This window comes from Neofelis nebulosa, chromosome 9 (assembly GCF_028018385.1).
Source record: "Neofelis nebulosa isolate mNeoNeb1 chromosome 9, mNeoNeb1.pri, whole genome shotgun sequence".
In the NCBI taxonomy this organism is placed as follows: domain Eukaryota; kingdom Metazoa; phylum Chordata; class Mammalia; order Carnivora; family Felidae; genus Neofelis; species Neofelis nebulosa.
The window spans coordinates 138,981,904-138,998,573 of NC_080790.1; positions in this window are offsets into that span (position 1 = coordinate 138,981,904).

Consider the following 16,670-nt stretch of genomic DNA (forward strand, 5'->3'; position numbering starts at 1 on the left):
GGTTGAAGCCATGAAAGCAGGTGAGACAGAGATGATGAGCCAGCCCTCGGGGATGCACCTTGGGTCGTGGCAAAGAGCCATGTGGCATCATAGGAGGTGGCACAGGGGCCTCCAATGTGCGAGAAGTCAGAGTCAGACCAGCCCTGGCTCAAATCCCGGCCCTCCTTCTAATTTTGTTACGTGATGCTAAAGAGGCTGCCTTCCCTTTCTGAGCCAAAGACATTTTTTTTTTAATCCGTAAAATGGGAATGACATTATCATGAACGTTACCATCTACTAAGCACAGAGTCTCCCAGGACTCCATACATAAAGTTGTTTCCATCCCTCACTAACTCTGAGCATTAGATATTCATGTGCCCAATACACAGAGGAGAAAGTCAAGGCTCAAGATTGGACTGGAGCCAAAACCCAAACTGAGTCTGCTGTTAACTGAAGCCCCTGCTCTTAGCCCCCGTGTGATGCTGTGTCAGTGATTCGACCAAAGGAAAGTTGGATTCAACAACTCAGGCGGAACGATGCAACATCCAGTTAGCTGCCTTAACTAAAATATTGATTTTGTAGGGTTGCTGAGAGCTTTAGAAAGACGATGCTGAACACAGTGCTTAGCGTAAGGTAGGTGTCCAATAACCGATGGTCATCACCATGACCCGAATCAAGGGTTTTATTTTGTTTTAAACTTTTTTTTTAATGTCTATTTATTTTTGAGAGAGAGACAGAGCATGAGTGGGGGAGGAGCAGAGAGAGGGGAGACACAGAAACCGAAGCAGGTTCCAAGCCCTGAACTGTCAGCACAGAGCTGGACGTGGGGCACAAACCTATGAACTGTGAGATCACGACCTGAGCCAAGTCGGGCACTTAACCGACTGAGCCACCCAGGCGCCCCAAGGGTTTTAAAGTCAAGCTCGGTAAAATGCAGCGATTTAATTGAAGGGACAGCGTCAGGACAGAGATTCATCATCTCGTAATATCGGTGGGACAAGTCAGGGTGCGGTAAGCTCTTTCTGTAGCAGGACACTTCCGGATATAGGAAGTGTGACGTGAGAAGTCAGGCCATCCCACGCCTGTGGTCCCAGCCCAGTCCCGACACAGAGGAAAGGAAGGCGAACCAGGAGGAAGAGACCAGCCTCACGGGACAGACTCGCACCAAATGCAGATGCTTCTTCGAGTCGTCATCAATGTGGATACGAGGACTTCACAGAAGAAAGGGCTTCCAGGCCTTGGAAAGATACCGGCCAAAACCAGACAGATAACCACACCCCACAGCCCGGAAAGGATGGCTGCTTACTAAAAAGTGCAAGTTTGGTGTTTTCCTCTATTTGTGGAACCAGACCCAGCTGGTTTTACCACAATGACCAGGGCAGACCCGGTTTCTGTCCACAGGAGGCTCGGGCAGAACAGAAGTGACCTGATTCCTCCGGCGGCTCCCTTGCGTCCCTGCGGGTGGGGACACGGCTGTCAGGTGCCCGTCCCTTCTCAGCACAGACACCGCCCGTTCCACTCCTCGTCCTGCAATCAGCATGTTCTCCGGGCTCAGGTCGCCTGGTATCTGCATGAAATTGAGAGTGTTAACTTGTCTTTCTTTTCTCCTGGATGTGACAGGGTGACCCGAAGCCATGGCCGGGTCAGAGGTCCAGTCTCTGTCCCTAACAATGACTCGTTATATGACGAGTTGAAGTCCAATTGCTTACTGAGAAACTCCCAAGTCAGTAATTACGGCATACTCTTTTTTTTTTTTTTTTTTTTTTTACCATTTTGCTTGGACAAGGCGAGAGAGACGAAAGTTGGTGAAAGGCCATTTGATATTTTAATGCGAAGGACTGGATACACGACTCAATGCGCCAGTTCATTTGCTTGTATAAACTCAAAGTGCACAGCCATTAATAAAACATGTAACAAATGAACAGCTCATAAAGAATATAGTTTGTTACAAGGCGAGAGGCAACCTCCTACTTTCATGTAAACTGGCGCCTGAAAGACTCTCCCGTCCTCTTTCTTTATAAAGAGGTTTCCGGTAGTGGGGGAGGGGCAAGCAGGTGGCAAGTGCCTTCCAGCCCGTTCTTGGACTGGTGGTTGAGAATTAGTTCTCTGAGGTAGGGAAGTTCATGATGGCTCCTGTGGGAGGGGGCCCTGTCCCTGCCCTATGACACATCCTTCCCCTGTCCCCTAAATGGGTTTTCCAGAAAGTTCCCAAGTGAAAGGGCAAACTTCAGCCAGAGTCCCAGCAGCTGGCATTGTTCCCTCTGACTTGTACCAGCCCCAAAGAGGGGCCTGGATGGGAGGGCCGGTGACTTGGGGTGGGGGGGGGAGGGCACCTGGGGTGCAGTGGCCCTGGGCTCCGTCCTCAGAGGAAGGAGACACCCAAACCGCAGCAGTTGAAGAGCTGGGGAATACGTATGCTCGCTGGCATGGCTCCTGCTGGTCAGACAGCTTTGTGGCGTCTCGCTTATCTTGCCAACCAAGAAGATTGGACATTTCGCCCAAGGGCACAAAGAGAAATTTCAGCAAAGCCTGAATTTGCATCCATGATTTTCTGGAAGGTCATCCAGATTACAAATTCGGAGTGGAGCCCACCTCTTAGAGTCACGTGGAGATTAAGTGAGAGTTTTTCCCAGGAAAATACGAACGGTGGCCACCTCATCCCAGCACCACATCCTTCTTGCCCCTCGTGATGACTGCAGTTGTTAAATCTTTCACACAAAGACACTTGGTTTGTTACAGGTGCCAGGCTCCAGAGCAGGCACAGGAAATCACAGACATTTATGACACAGTCTTTAACTTCAGCAAATATACAAAGTTGTTTGTTTTTTGTGTGTGGGGGGGGAGGGGGGGGAGGAAGACAAGTAAACATAACAAGAACATCAACATGTCACAAAGAAGGTATGAATGAACACCAAATGGAGGCAATACTCCTCCAGGAGTGAGGGGCGGGGGAGTTGGGGAGCCCGAGTAACTAAATCAGAGAAAAAGGGGGAGATTGTGCCTAATGCACAGAGAGGAGTGACAATGGTAGGTGTCACTGGGGGACAGAGGGGAGAACGTGAAGGGTGGGTGCTAACAAGGGGAGTGAGGCTGGAACAGCGCCTTGGAACCACCAAGGGGGCTCTGAGCCAAGGCTCTGAGCATTTGGGGGCAGGAGAATCCCTCGGGACGTTGGCATCCCCCGGGCCCACCCTGTGTAGGCTTAAGAGGAATGCAGCCCCCTTGACCTAAACAGCTCCCCCACGGCTCCCTCTGCATTCTCACAACCTCACACCAGTCCTGCTGGAGAGGGACAGGCGGGGGGGGGGGGGGGGGGGGGGGAGGTACGGGAACAGGGTCCTGTTCCACCAGCAGGAAGGGGGCTGGTCCCCGGTGGGAGCGCAGCGGGGGCAGAGAGGAGTGTGCAGCGTGGGGGGCTTCTCACTGCCTGCATCTCTCCTGCTGGACCAGCTTCGAGCTACTCGTCAGGTAGGGAGGGCAGGGGTGGGGGCAGGGGGGCTCGGTGGCGAGGAGATGCACAGATGGGCGGCAGGGAGGGCAGACGGGAAACGTGAGTCCGGGAGGGAGCCGAGGCAGCTGAAGGCGTGCAGCGTTGCAGGGCGGGCTGGCCTTGGTGGGAGCGGCAGACGGCACGGAAGGAGGACATGGGACAGGTACAGACAAGGTACAAGTGGACGCTTGGTCCCCTTGGTTCAGAGTCAAAGACTCCAAGGCCCAAGATGACTCAGCATTTCACCCGGCTTTCCAGGGTGGGTCTGCTTATGACAACCTACACACTGGCCAGCTTCCCTTCCCGAACCTGACCGGTGATCGCCCACCGCAGGCTACCACAGTGCACACGTGGGCAGCGCCCACCAGGACGCATCAGGGCTCGGTCAGCAAAGTCTCCCCCAGGGCATGCCTGCCCTCATGTTCTCCCCACGCCAGCATGCCCCACAAATTCTCAGTTACGGAAGCATTTTCCGTAAGTCAACCTTACGTTGGCTCTTTTAAGGATATTTGCTCTTTAAAGATGTTTTTAAAAATACCCTTGTCTCGATAAATGATAGACATAAAATGGTGAATTTGGTGGTAATAGGTAAAACATTTAAAAAAAGGTTTTTTTAATGTTTTTATTTATTTTTGAGAGAGTGACAGAGACAGAGTACGAGCAGGGGAGGGGCAGGGGGAGAGGGAGACATAATCCGCGAAGCAGGCTCCAGGCTCTGAGCTGCTCTGTGCAGCTCAGAGCCAGATGCAGGGCTCGAACCCATGAACCACGAGATCATGACCTGAGCCGAAGTCAGACTCTTAACCAACTGAGCCACTCAGGCTCCCGGTGAAACATTTTTTCTAATACACATTGTGAGTGGCACATAACTCTTCATGAAAAATTGTTTTCTCGTGTGCCACCTCTCCCTTGCAATAAAAACCCGAAAAATAAAAACCAAAAAAGATGGACAGTTAGCAATCCATATCCTAGATGCAGGGAGACCACAGGACACATGACAGGAGCCAGAGTTCACCTTTGTTTTTAGTGTCTGTTGGGATGAAAAGTCAGGATGTTTACATTGTAACAGAACAAGTAAAACCTCCCCTTGTGGCTTTACCGCTTCTAGAGGTGACTTTGTTTACTGCCGTGATTGGGAGGCAGCACATTCTAAACTGTTAGAGTCTGTCCTCCCCCACCCCCACCACGCCCCCTGACCTCCTCATCCCCAGGCTTCCAGACTCCCAGAGTCCAGACCTGAGCTGCCTTCCTCAGACCCCCTGAGCTGCCCTGCGCTGTCGTCTGGAGCCCCCAGGCCCACAGGGTATCATCCACCAGAAGAGAAACCCGCTCACCTGGTCTTGGCCTGAAGAGCCAGCCCAGCACAACCTACACTACCTTTTTCCCGTTAGCCTCAGAGCAAGTCCCTGTCCTCAGACTAGAAAAAGTTTTAAAATAACATTTTGCCGATAGAACTTCAGACTATGGAAAAACAGCCAGGTGAGCCTTCATTTCACATTTGAGAACCCTGAACCCTGAGTGGGGCCATGTAGCTCACGGCACAGGGAAAGCGTTTAATCCCAACGTCTGTGTGGAAGTCATTTGAATTCTGAAGACCTGAATTTAGAGTCAACTGCATGAAAACAGCTTATATGAAAAAAAAATAATAAAATGGTCACTCCCCGACGCTAGGAAGGCTGCAGTGAAATGAGTTTACTCCTTCGTGGCAAACATAGAATAAGCCCTTTTGGAAAGGAAAGAGCTCCCCAAACCACCAACCCTCAAGACGATCAGAACCTTGAGGCAGAAATTCCACTTCTCAAAAATTACACACAATAAATAATTCAAAGAACAAAAAGGTATATTGACACAAAATTATTCACCGCAGCATTGTCTTTAAAGGTAAAAATTATAAATAGCTGGCATTTTTAGGGTTAATACCTACATCCATCATAATGAGAGAATGTACCCTGTCCGTTAACACGACCAGTATAAAAACTATCAAAAGGCAGAAATGCAGGACAGCATATGCTTGTACTGACTTCAGCTCGGAAAAGAATGCATTTGCTGTATGCAGAGTTGAAAACAAGGTGTCCATCCATCAGGTGGATGGGTGGCTAGGCACCCTGTAAGAATAAAAGAACAATATTTATTGCAGAACAGTTTCAGCACGTAGCACTGGTGAAATAAAACAGGCCGAAAAATCGTGTGCACACCCCTCTTGTAAGAAAAACGCACACACACACATACAGTCACTGCCACTGTCCTACGTCCCAGAGACGAGGCTTGTTAACATGGGGTTGTGGGCACCCTTCTTTCTTCTTCCTCTGTGTGTGTGTGTTCTTTTCTCTGTTTAATTATCTCGGAATCAAGCCCATGATTATAAAAATATTTTTAAAAAAAGTAAATTGCAGTGAGAAAAATCTGATAGCTATTTATCTTGTGCTATTTATCTTGTAAAATATGCAGGCTTATAAATCCCAGGATTGGAAATGAAAATATTTGTGCTAATGTAATTTTTTTAAATTGGGCATTGCAGATTTAATATTGCTTTTTAACTTGTATTTTTAATTTAAAATAAAAAATGGATTATACGCATTGTCTTCCCTCCTAAAAAAAATAGAGAGCCTTCCTAGGAGTTCAGATTATGCATAAACAGTGTCTGTGCGTACATGTGAAGTGCAGATAATTTTATTTGAATTAATGTAGTTAGAAGCTTCTTTCACAAACAACTATCACACCATAGTGGAAACATTTAGAGCATAAATGGCATAAGTAAGCAAAATGAAAAAAATATTATTGTACTGTTTACCAACAGATCTATAATTACGAAATAAATTAACCATGAAATGAAACACTTTGGGTTTTCTGCAATATTGTTATGAGAGATTGGGTGTGTGCGTGTGCGTGTGTTTTCGGATTTATTCTGGTAAAGCTTAAGGGTGAAATATTGCAAAGACCGTTATGATTTTTTCTAACGTACCCGCATCTATCAGTGCTATTCAGGGATGTGTGTTTTCATCTGCAGAGTTAAGGCTGCAGGCTGGGGGTCTCTCTGAAGAAGAGGCTGGGAGGGCACAGGAGGAAGCATTTCCAGGAGCGGAGAGTCCCAGCTGTCTGCAGGTGACAGATCGAGGTTTGAAGAGCGACGCCTTCTTATTCTCCTGTGAAGCCAGAACCCTGAACGCTCAGCTCGGTTCCATGGAAACAGGAAGGCTAACCAGCTCCTTTTCAGAGAGAATTCCAGCGTCCGGCCAAGTGACATGGAACCAGTCATGGAGGGCTGGGCAGCAGCCATTGGGTGACTTTACGTAGCACAGGGAAGGTGCAAGCTGTGTGCCCCCATGTGCTCCCCATGGGCCCCATAGGAAACTCAGACTGGCATCTGCTTCTTTGTTTCTAAGAAGAAAGTGCACAAAAACAAAATTTCCTGGGGAAAGAAAATCCAGCCTCCCCTCCGAAAACTCACAGTGCATGCCACACCATTGGTCACCTAATTCCATCCAGTGTTGGCCTTTTTCTCCTCTTCTCCTACTTAGGTTTCAGCTTTTATTTGGTTTTAAGCTTTTGGCTTACTTCGCACGTGAGTTTGGTTATAAGCAGAATGTTCACAAAGCCCCCTTGAACCCACTACTAGGAAGAAAATCAATCGTGGATGATTCTCTTACTTACTAAGGAGGCAAGAACCTGCCCCAGGGACTCAGCCCCCAGGAAGCCCCGTCCTTTTCAGGAAGGTGTTGAAGGAACTCGCCTTGACCAGCTGGGCTCAGGGCTCATTGTCCATCACCTTATATGGTTCCCCTCCCACCCGGCGCTCGCCCTCTTAGCTGACTCCAATCCGAACAGTTGCATGTAGGTTAATTAGAAATGTCAGTTAAAATGAGAGCTCATTAAACATCACACAATCTAAAAATATTTATTTTAACTTGCAACATGCGAACGCGTGTTTTTCTAGCCAATATTTCGACATTAAGATCAAAACCTTTTCTTTAAGTCCCTTTGACTGTATTTAGTGCTCGTCTTCCATAAGCCTCTAACCAACAGCGTAATGGCTGGATGATGCTGTGCAATCCGGCCTCCTTCTGGCAGGGTTGATAACTTAAAATCACTCGCAAATCAACCAGAGGGCACGTCCTTCTTTCTAATGCACGTCCCCCAATCTTTGACAGCTTTTGCTTCCTTGCCTGGTTTGACAGCACTTTCTCTTGGGCGACTCGCTCTCCAAAACATTTACCTTAGTTTTCATAGGAACAACCCTCTCTCTGTGTTGTCGTTTCATTGGCTCACACGGTATTTAGTCAGATTACATAATCGTGATAAGATGCCCAGTTGCATAAAGTGATTTGAGAACAAACTCAGGGGAGCTTGTGAAGCAGGCGCTTTTGCTGGAGGAAGGGGAAGGGTCTGGACAACTGGAGTGTGGGCCGCCGTCTGTGGGCATCCAGGTGGGGAGTGTCCCGTGTTGACAGAGAGAAGGACAGAGGGGTCAGCTGCCGATCGGTTAACGAAGGGCAGACTCACCGCCGAGTCTCCACGGACGGTCCTCGCCACGCAGGCTGGAGCGGGAAGAACCCAGACCTGCCGTGCCCGCTCCGCCAGGCCGGCTGCTGCCAGACGTGCCCCATCTCGGATTTTTCCAGGTGACCCGAATCAGCCCTCCAACCACGCTGGGGGCCCCGTCGCTCTGGGCACCACCACACCCAGCACGTCTTTGGGGCCGGTAAGAGACTGTGAATAGCAAGTTGCTGCCTGGCCATTTTGTGCCTCAGCCTGGCCCTTTTCTGTTGGCTGATTGTGTACCCCCCGCCAGATTCATATGGGGAAGCCCTAGTCCCCAGTATCTCAGAATGGGCGTGTGTTTGGAGATGAGGTCTTTAAAAGGGGGGTTACGTTGAAATGAGGCCGTCAGGGTGGGCCCCCATCGGGTCTGACTGCTGGTCTTACAAGAAGAGATGCTTCGGACACAGATGCTGGGGTGGCAAAGGCCGCTGAGGACACATCGGGAAGGCAGTCGTCTGCAAGCCAAGCACAGAGACTCCAGAAGAAACCAGACCTGCCCACACCTAGATCCGGGACTGTCAGCCGCCAGGACGGGGAGCAGCAGTACATTTCCATCACTGAAGCCCCCGAGTGCGGTGTTTTGTTTGGAATACACGCTGTTAACCTGCCTTCCGACCGGTCTCCAGAGGCTCTCACCTACTTCCAGAGTGCCACCTCCCGGCTGAACAGGCATGAGAAGTGGGGTTGCTGAGAGGAGCGTCCTCGTGCCGGCCTGAGTAGGAATCCCCTGCTGTGATCTCCTGAACCTGGCCTCTGGAAGGGCGCTCGAGACTGCTCCTTGCGGGGAGTGTGCTGTGTCATCACAGGCCACATCTAAGTCTGAGAACCGAGTCGACAGCCCAAATGCCCACTCCCTGCACCTCCGGTTGGATCCCTGGCCTCAGATCCCGTCTCCTGCATGGACCTCACCCATGGAGTCAGCCACAAGTGTGGGTGGATGCCAGTTCTGTGACTTACCAGCCAGGTGACCTTAGCAAACCTTTCTCTGCTTCCGTTTTGTAATTTAAAAAAAAAAAAAAAAAGACAATATCAGCCTGATGTGAAGACTGAAAATAGAATCCATGAAAAGCACCTAGCAGAATGCCTGGCCCTCAATAAATACCTGATGAATGAACAGATACGATTAGATTACATGTTGTAAAAAACACAATGATTACAAGGGTTGGTACTGGCATGAGGAGAATAACGTAAAATAGAAATAACTTAGGCATAAACCCCAGTATACATAAACTATTTTATTTTATAAGAGTAACTGCTAATCTGTACAGAAGAGGGTGTCTGGAACAGAAGACCAATTGTAGGGAACAACATGCAGCACATCCTCATTTTCACCAAAGACGGTCCAGGCGGAGTTCAAAGTAAAGGCAGAAAACCACGACCCAGCAGCAGAAACCGTGAGGCGCGCACATCCCTTTGAGACCTAGCAGGACGCTCCGAGCAGACTAACCGTGTCGCTGGAAGCAACTGGAAATGCTGCATAGAAGTTTTTAAACAGAAGGAAGGAGGAAGGAAGGGAGGGAGGGAGGGAGGAGAGGACAGAAAAGGCTTTGACAGCAAGGGAAGACACCAGAACTCAAAACACAAAGACAGCTGGACGCGCACCGCAGGGAGCCCAGCACCGGCCTCTGCTGCTTCCTCCAGCCTTTGCCAGCCACGGACTCTGCAGGGCAAGGGACCACAGAGACTGAGACTGGAGGACTCTGCCTGCAAGTTTCCTTCAAGATGTTTACCAATTCCTTCTGGAAGCAGGAGCTGATCCACCTGGAAGCCAGTCAGAAAGCAGCACTTCAGAGGCTAACAAGCCAGGCAGAGTTTCTGACAGTCCCACAGCTCTGGGAAAAAGAGGTGGAAATTCAGGGTCCACTATGGTTTGCAGACCCTGCTATACTGTTCCAAGCACACACAAAGACATATTTGTGATATGCCTATATGGATATGATACACTATATGCATGTATGTACACACACACACACACACACACACACAGATACAGACAGACTGGAGCCTGACTAATCTGTCTGGTGAAAATACAACCACCCACCTGTACATTTAGACTACTTATTGTTTATGGAGATGGCAAAAGGAGGGTTAGCCAATGGTGCTGGTCCCCAGGGTCTCCATCCCCCTCGTGAATCTGGATGCCACCAAGAGAGGAGGGGCCAGAAGACTGCAGTAAGGGTGTGGGACATCCCGATGTTGATGAAGAGTCAGCTGCAAACCAATAACAAGGAGATCAATAGAAAATGACCAAATATTTGGTGAAAAAGCAATTACAAATAAATTCAATAAGTGGTTTGCTCACAAAGATATCACAATAGAAACTGTAAAATATTTTGACCTGAATCATGATGAAAATATGCACACCAAATCTGAAATGCAATTGAATCCAATTGCAAATGCAAATGCATAGAGGATAATTATTAATGTTAGATATATGTCTTAGAAAAGGAGAAGGTCAGAGACACCTTGGTGGCTCAGTCAGTTAAATTCCCTACTTTGGCTCAGGTCATAATCTCACAGTTCGTGAGTTCAAGCCCCACATAGGGCTTGCTTCTGGCAGCACAGAGCCTACTTTGGATCCTCTGTCCCCCCCACTCTCTGTTCCTTCCCCACCTGTTCTCTCTCTCTCTCTCTCTCTCTCTCTCAAAATAAATAGATGAACTTAAAAAAAAATAAGAAAGTCTGAAAATTAAGAATTTAAGTTTCTATATACAGAAGCTAGAAAAAACACCAATTTAACATAAGATAAAAAAAGAAAAAGTGAAAATAGGAGTCAATATCAAGTTAGAGAAAATCCTGATGAAGTCAAATTTGATGAATTGAAAAGATTAATAAAAGGGATATATCATTACCCAAGCAGTTCAAGAAAAAAACCAGAATAATCCAGAATTGAAAAGAGGGACATTATCAGAGTGCCTACAGACACTAATAAATACGGCAAGATTGTTTGAACAACTTCTGGATGATAAATTTGAAAATGTATATGAAAAAAATCCTTAGAGACCACAACTTAACTAAAATTGACACAAGAAGAAATAGAAAATCTGAATAATCCTTAATATATTAAACAAATACAATCTATAATTTAAAACCATCTGTAAAAGAAAACTCTAGAACCAAACGTATTCACTGGTTTATTCTCCCAAATATTTAAGGAAGAGATCACATCACTCATAAAAAGTTCTTGATAATTCATTATGGGCTGGCACAGACTTCATACAAAACTTGACAAGGACGTGGCCACAAAAGAAAATCACAGATGAGTTAGTCTCATGAACATTCTAAACAAATCATTAATAAAATCCAGGATTTATTTCAGGAATAGAAAGTTTGGTTTCCCATTCAAAAATCAATTACCAGCAGCCAAAATTGGAGGAGAGGGAAACTACGTCATCATCTCAACAGATATCAAGAAAGTATTCAAGGGGCACCTGGGTGGCTCAGTCAGTTAAACATTTGACTTCAGCTCAGGTCATGATCTTACCGTTGGTGAGATCGAGCTCCACGTTAGGCTCTGTGCTGGCAGCATGGAGCCAGCTTGGGATTCTCTGTCCCCCTCTATCTCTGCCCCTCCTCTGCTCTCTCTCTCTCTCTCTCTCCCCACCCCCCCCAAAGTAAATAAATAAACATTAAAGAAAAGAAATTGTCCCAAAAGTATCCCCACCTACTCATAATGAACATTTCGGTAAACTTGGAAAGAGGGGAACTTCCTAAATCTGATTTTTAAAAAAGTATCTTTTTTAAAAAAACTATATATCAAAATCATATTTGGTGGTGAAATGCCAAAATCAGGAACAAGCTAGCAATACTAATTAATGTGATTATTATTCACATTACCCGTGGTGTATTAAAGTGAGGGCATAAATTGGTACAACCATTTTGAAAACTGGAAGTATCTACTGAAGCTGAAAATGGCACAATGGTCTGGGGTCCTAACCAACATACACACCTGTTTGTAACAATAGGTACTTATAAGAATGCTGAAGTCAGTACTATTTATTATGATAAAAAGCTGGGAACCATCTGAAGAATTGTCGTCAGTAGAGACGTTCATATGTGCAGTATGGAATAGTATAGTGCAGGGTGAACAGCCTTCTAACATAAATGACCAAATTTTAGGTTTGGCGAGCCAGTAAGCAAAACCAAGAATAACATAGCTACTAAAAGAATCACTTAATAATATAAAAACATTCTTAGTTTGTGGGCCATCCAGAAGCAGGTGATGGGCCAGATTTGGCCCCTGGGCCATCGTTTGCCAAACCTGCTACAGCGTAATAGAAAATAGCAAAACGTTACATACAACGGTGCAGGTAAATCAGACAGACGTGGGCTTCCGTGAGAAATGCCAGATTCAGGAAATGATGTGCATGAGTCCGCCATGTGAAGTTCAAAGCAGGCGGTGCACATTCGTGGTGGAAGTAGGAGGAGGGCACATCTGAGGGGCGGTCAGTCAGCGGGGGCACAAGGCAGGCTTTTGTGGTGACAGTAATGTCGTATATTCTGATGTGAGCGGTGGCTACCCACGTGTTCATTTGAACAAATTCACCAGGCGCTGAATACAAGGTGGCACATTTCACCGCATGCAGTTAACTTCCATTGAAACGTTCACCGCAGAAATTATGGGGGAATATTTGTTATTTTATATGTTAAGAATAGACTTCAGAAGCAAAGAAGAAAAGGAAGGAAGGACAAAGTAAGAGACCCCTCCCCGTGTTGTGTTACCAGGCAACCATCATGGAGACACAATCCAAGGTCCTCACCAGGCTTTATACAAACAGGTAACTATTTCAACATCAAATAACATAGAAAAACTGGGAAGTAACTTAGATGTCCTGCACTTGACTATTATTAAGTAAGTGCTGGCATGTGTGTGTGTATCTATCTATCTATCTATCTATCTCTATCTATATCAACACACATATATATATATACACATGTATATATATATGTATACACATGTATACATATATATATATGTGTGTGTGTGTGTGTGTGTGTGTGTGTGTGTGTATACGTATATGTATACATGTGTATATATATGTATATATATACAAGTATGTATATATGATGGGATATAACCTTCTGTTAGAAACAGTGGTAGGAAGAAGGTTTAACCATGCGGGAGAATTCCTACGTTGAAAAAACACCACAATGTCCAAGTGAGAGAATCAGAGGTAATCTGTCTTTGTTTTTCCTTTTTTAAACTCTCCTGGGGCGCCTGGGTGGCGCAGTCGGTTAAGCGTCCGACTTCAGCCAGGTCACGATCTCGCGGCCCGTGAGTTCGAGCCCCGCGTCAGGCTCTGGGCTGATGGCTCGGAGCCTGGAGCCTGTTTCCGATTCTGTGTCTCCCTCTCTCTCTGCCCCTCCCCCGTTCATGCTCTGTCTCTCTCTGTCCCAAAAATAAATTAAAAAATGTTGAAAAAAAAAATTAAAAAAAAAAAATAAACTCTCCTGTGTTTCTCTTTTCCTAAGTTTTACAATAATATGGCATCAATAGTCTGGAAAAAAACAGAAATATTTTTAAAGAGACTTGATTAGGGGAAAGCAAACTTTAAAAATTATTTTGATGATTCATAGGCTTTCCTTGGGAAATAAACTGTCTCATACCCTGAAAGAAAAATGCAACCATCCCAACTTCTTTTTAGAAAAAGGAATTCTAAAAACAAATTTCAAACAGCCTTGCGTATAGAACGACACTTCTTATCACTGTCCTACGATTAGACAACAAATGTGAATCTGGAGACTACCAGTGTAGACGTGTATGGTGAATAAGATAGTTCTGCTGATAAAGATTTTTATAATAGACATTCTTTCAATAAATAAACTAGCATCTATGCTGTGCCTGCCTCTTACGGGCAGCAGGTATACGGGTTGAATAAAAGCAGATAGTCATGCCCTAGAGGATCATACAGACTAGCAGGGAATATAAACATCATCAGATAATCACATAAATAAAAATAAAAGTCCTACTCTGATGCATGCTACAAATGAGAAGAAAACAGTTCTTAGAGAACAAATACCAGGCTTCTAGCCATTTACCTAAATCCACAAAGCCGTCTTTGAAATGCCGTGTGTATACCTGCCACCTTTCCAGTAAATCTGACACATGTTTTACACCTGGCCAGTTCCCATATTTCCAGCCGCATTGCGCTGGGGAATGGATATAATCACCCACGTTTTAGAACTTTTAGACTCCAGGCCAGTGCTCTGCACCTGCCAGGGGCTCATGAGGGACACGTTATTTTCCTTTATTCCTGGAAGATGAGGGCCTAGGGCCAGAATTCAAGAGTGATGGTCTCCTTCTGCATGGGGGGGTGGGGGTGGGGGGCCAGCCTAGAGCACTGGGCAGAGGAAGCTGGTGGAATTAAAGCCCCTTGTCAGAGAAGAGCCGGCCAGCCGACAGCATTGACACTGACTCTGGGTCCAGCAAGTAAACGTATGTACACGCTTGGTTTTGTTAATTCATTGGTTCCAATATGCCAGGCATAGTGTCATAATTCAGCTTGCACCCTTATGGGTCTTGTGGCATACAGAGAAAGAGCTTCAAAAGTCACCGTGTGGGGCGCCTGGGTGGCTCAGTCAGTTGAGCGTCTGGCTCTTGATCCCAGGGTCTTGGGATCAAGCCCTGTGTCGGGCTGTGTGCTGAGCGTGAAGCCTGCTTAAGATTCTCTTTCTCTTTCTCCCCCTCTCTCTCTCTCTGCACCTCTCCCCCACCCTCTCTCTCTATCTCTCTGAAAGAAAAAAACAAAAAACAAAAAAACGAGTCACAGTGTGATGGCCGTTCCATGTAGGTAGGGGTGTGTCTGAGCTATAAGGACAGCCACTCCTCTGCGGGCAGCAGAACAGGTCGGAGAGGACCCACCATCGACCTTGAGGAGTGAGTTAGGGCAGTCTGGAGAAGTCAGTCTGCACCCACCATTGGACCCATGCCATGAAGCCGAGAAGCCAGGCTTGTCCACAACCCTCTGGGTTTGGAGGAAGGACACCTGACTGTGTTCTAATATACACAGTCCTAGGTCCTAGCTTCCAGAACTCTGATTAGCGAGACGAGGTTCAGAGACCAAGGGAGGTGGTGAGGAAGTCAGCGGTGTGGCCCCTCAGGGACAGTGCATGGGGGGTGGGGGAGAAGCAGGCATCAACCCTTTGGAAGCAGGGCTTTCTTGGAGGCCTGGTCTGGTCCTGGTCACAGGTGCACCAGCTCATTCCCAGGTGGAGGTGTCCTGAGAGACTCGGCCTCCCAGGCCCCCCTCCTGAGTCTCTCCCCCACTAGACTATGACTCCCACTGCCCTCCTTCTGCGGGGCCTGAGCCCTCTCTTTGGCCACGTCATGTCCTGTGACCTCAGACGCCCCCCAAGCCTCAGGCTTGCCCTGCATCTCAAGTCACCTGTGACGGTCACCCAGGTGGCAGGGCAAGAGAAGACAGCAGTCGGGGTTGCCTCCGTTAATGTGCCTTCACACCGGTGACTCTGGACCTCTGAGTGCATCGAAAAGGAAGTCTGCAACGTGCCGTGTTCCCAGGAATCGTCCCCTTCGGTAACACAGAACAGAAGGTGACAAAATTGGAGGTAAATTATTCAGTTTCTTCTCTCGGCCTCTGAGAGCGATTCTGTGCTGCGTGGGAGCTCACCGCATTTGTCCTGAATCACTCGCCCGAGGCTGCCACCTCGGGCTGATTGACACCCGGCTGACAGAGCCCTGATCTGGAGGAGCAGGTGGCAGGGAGCCCTGTGTCGACAAGCAAACTTTGATTCCGATTCAGCTAATGTATTCTGAGCCTCCTCCAAGTGTCAGGCCAGGTGAGCCCTTCCTGGCAGGCCAGCGAACCGCCCCCCGACCATCCCCCCACTCCTCTGGAGCAGGAACCGTGGCCAAGACAGAGGCTTCACGTCGGCATGAGCGCCGCTGGGGGTACTTGCTAGGGAGTCAGATCGGGGTGCCCTGAAAGTGTGGGCTCGGGAACCCACGAGTGTTATTCAAAACGGGAGCACCCAATCCTCCCAAGAGGAGAGACGCTGTGTTAACCGTGATGAGGCGGTCTGGCCCTGGCTGGAGGGCCACGGGGGCACAGACCTTCTCCAGAATAGATTCCCCTGGGACCGGCTTCCAGGCCCACTGCAGGGTGAGCGCTGCTGGCCACGACTGGGAGGGCGTCCACACCGTCTACACCGGCCGGGCGACTGCTGCGCCGTGAGGGTGGGGGCGCAGAGGGAGAAGCGGAGCTCCCGTGACCCCACCGCAGGCCATGTGCAGAGGCCAGGTCAGTCCCGGAGCCGCTGCGCTGCACCTGCTGCGGGCGAAGGCAGCCCCCAGCAGCTCTTAGCTGGAAGGTGTCCAGCCCCACATCCACCCCCAGCGTCTCTGGCACTCCCCTGCGGCACCTGCCGTCTGCCCCTCGCCCAGGGCCTCATTTCCCCAGAAGCAGGTACCTTCCCCGAGGGCACCGCCAGGGGCCGCCATGTCTTCTAAGGACTTGGCCGCTCCCTCGCTGACCCCTGGATACACAATCCGCCCTCGGATCCCGGGTGCCCCCTGGGACGCACCGGCACCCACCTCCGGAGCCTGCTGCCCACATCTGGCCTCCTAGGGATTGGAAATTGTTGCCCCGGCCCTCACTTTGGCGATTCTCTTCTATAAACACCACTGCTTTGACAGTAGGTGGAC